Source organism: Fundulus heteroclitus, unplaced genomic scaffold (assembly GCF_011125445.2).
Source record: "Fundulus heteroclitus isolate FHET01 unplaced genomic scaffold, MU-UCD_Fhet_4.1 scaffold_214, whole genome shotgun sequence".
Classification (NCBI taxonomy): Eukaryota; Metazoa; Chordata; class Actinopteri; order Cyprinodontiformes; family Fundulidae; genus Fundulus; species Fundulus heteroclitus.
In genome coordinates, this window is record NW_023396626.1 from 121,656 (window position 1) to 124,833 (window position 3,178).

The 3,178-nt window shown below is 37.7% G+C and overlaps 1 long non-coding RNA gene across 1 annotated transcript; it reads left to right on the forward strand.

Annotated features, from left to right (window-relative positions):
* The first annotated feature begins 616 nt into the window (after positions 1–616).
* Positions 617–2,973, forward strand: LOC118559076. Its single transcript, XR_004928626.1, has 3 exons — positions 617–885; positions 2,076–2,242; positions 2,401–2,973. It is a non-coding gene; the product is annotated as an uncharacterized LOC118559076 (long non-coding RNA).
* The last annotated feature ends 205 nt before the right edge of the window (positions 2,974–3,178 follow it).

Here is a 3,178-nt window from a genome sequence, read left to right on the forward strand (position 1 = left end):
AAATATTTATACCATGCTGGTTCGTCACAACAAAGCAGCGAGCAGTAGGGGTAGAGAACAGGAGCTCTTTTGAAAACGTTCAAACATCGTTGAACACCCAAAGCCCTTTACAGTCAGTGTTAGGTGTCAGGTAACCTGTGGGACCACCTCGTCGTCTCCCTGGGTCCAGCTGTGACAAATTAACAACAGTTCCAAACCACAACAGCTTCTCCCGGGTCCCGTGCCCCAGGGGTCTCCACCCCCCCCCCCCCCACCCCCCGCCCCCATTTGTGTGTGAAACGTCTCTCGTTGTAAGGATCTCACCTGATGTCCCGTTCAAGATGTTCTTTGTACAACAGGAGTTCCAATGTGGGATGTCATTGCTGCTTTGCTGTTCCTCAGAGTAAACCTTCATTCATTGATATCACCTTCAAGCTGTTACCCTTTTATCATCACATCCCCCCAGCAATCCTGACCAGATCCAAAATGTCCCCATAATTTAATCTAATTAAGTTAATCTTACTTCTTTTCTGTATGTAAGAGGATAGCCATTAAATTATCCTGATCTAAAAGATCAATAGTTAGCTAAACTCAGTTTTATGTGTTTTTTCCCTTGGGATGTTTTAACAACTGCACTGTAAGCAATTGCTGTAAATTTACAGCCATTTTTCAACACTAAAATACTGTTTTCATGTTTAACAGTTCAGTACTGTAGTAAGCAATGCATTGTGGGCTTCTTAACTTGGAGCAACAGGACAGAGGCCGTAAACGGTATGCGGCTGTTTTAAATAACGGGATACTACAGTATTTTCCGGAAAATTTCCAGAAGACGACTGCAGAACACACAACGTGCTACCATCTGTCCTCATCACAACGATTCCGGTGTTGCATCTAAAAAATTTAACGGTATGTAAATCAAAATCTTTTTTTCTTTGCCTGTGGGTATGCTATTTTGTTTATATTGCGAAGAATGTTTGATATAGGCTAGCGCTCAGGAGTTTGTCTAGCTAGGCTATATGTAAGCTATCATTGATGCTTAGATTTGAATATTCTACTATATTCTACTCTATTACTCTACTATTTAGTTGTTGTTGTTGTTAAATCTTGGTTAACTATAATATACAGTAGCCGGACGACAGCTCACATTACCGCAGCGTCTGCATCTGAGGAGCAGCACTTGTTAACAAGAGGTCAACATTGACAAGTGGAGCAAGCAGTAAAGTAGCATTAACTTAAGTTACTCGAATAAATATATGTTGTCCCACGGTTAAGGATTTATTACAACCAAGTCAGCATCACCTAGAGGTAGGCTATAGTTTTGGAGAATTTTATTTTGTTTGTGTCAACTCTGATTGAAGTGTGTTTTACAATGAGTTAATGGAATTAAGCTAGTTCAGTTAAAAAAGACACTTGAATCCTCTTGGCTTGTAGGGTTGATTTTCCATTTAAAATTTGTTGTGAAAATCTTGACTTTCTAGACTCTTTATATATTTTGTTTATTTCTTTGTCAATGTGTGCTTCACATATTCTAACGTTAGTTATCCCAACTCTGTTATTTTTCAAACTGTTTTGCACCAGCTGTGGCTTTTCTTTCATAATCTTAACATTGTACCTCAGTTAAGGTTAAACATTTCAGTGTTGAGACTGATACTGTGGCACCAAAAAGCAGCCAGAAAGTTTCTTCCTGCTTGACATATTTTACTGTAATCAAGACTTGATGAAAAGGAACAGGCAGTAATAATGTTCCCCTGTCAGATCTGTTGTCCTAACTGTGCCACAATAGTGGCATACGTAAGGCACATAAGGATTCATAAAAATACACCTAATTTAACTTTTAAGTGCGTTTTAGCAGATTGCAGTCGGACTTTCCAAAAATTTTCAACATTTAAGTCTCACACTTACAGACATAACAAACGTGTAGTTAGGCCTAGTTAAGTGCGTTTTAGCAGATTGCTGTCTTTGCAATCTATTACATATTCAACCTTCACGCACACACACACACACACACACACAGGGTATTGGACTAAGACCTTATTAGAATTGCATTTGATGTCACTTTACTCCACTCTGATCTTAGACTATTTTGACAATTTTAGGCGCTTCATTGGTATAAATCCAGAGAGAGGGACAAAGGCCAAAAGGGGGAAGGTTGTCTCCAAGAAGAAAGGTGTGATCGTCCAGAAGAAGTCTTCCACAGTCAACACACACGTCTCCATGCTCCTGAAGAAACTCCTTGACTTTGAATAGGACTTCATATAGAGTAGTGAGTTCTCCTTAATCTTGCTGTCTGTCCATGTGTTGTTTTGACAATCTGGCATTGCCACATTAAGCCACAAGAGTTTATTTGTTTTATAAGCATTAGCTTGGAGAGTATATTGTACATTCCTGATTGTATAATATTTGTTTGTTATTGTTTGACAGTGGCTCCACTGGAATAATGCTGCAGAGGAACAGCGCCTAACAAACTGAACATCTCTCCTGGATCCACAAGATTTGAATCAGGGTGGTTAACACCCACCCAGATTCCCGGGACTACTACTACTACCTCACAGGACTACTTTAGGAAGTAAAGTACAGTTTCTTCCCTAAATGTTCTCTTTTATCCATGTTACTGTAATGATGTATAAATCCACATGTTCTAACTGTACTGTAATAGTTTTGAAATGGCATTGATGCACTTTTTCAAAATGTTCTTACGTTTGTTTTCAAAATGTTGTCAATTCTGCATACAGTATTCTGCATTTTCACAGACATCTGAAAATACATTGCAGATTACATAATATACATCTTTTAAGTGGAGTTTAGAGGAAATTTTAATCTATCTCACAGGACTATTTTAAGAGGTAAAACACATGCTGGTTTGCTGAACGTTTTTACTCATAATCAAAAAGGTCTTAATGTTCCTACTTTGAAGTAGTCTTAATAATGTTTAAACTTTTATTTCCTCTGTATTTGTTGTGTTGGTCTTTTTCTTAGACCTATTGTGTTATTGAACAAGCGTTCAAACTTATGTGTGTTAAAGACAATGTTAAATAATATTGACATTGGCTCAAAGTCAGCTAGTCAGCTGTCTCTGTTTACTACTCGAAATATCTTGTCAGCATCACCCAACAGGGTTTATTTTCTGTGTTTTTTTTTCTCTGTTTTTTGAAAGTAGCAGTATTCAGTATTATATTGCCTTTTGAAATAAATTATTTTG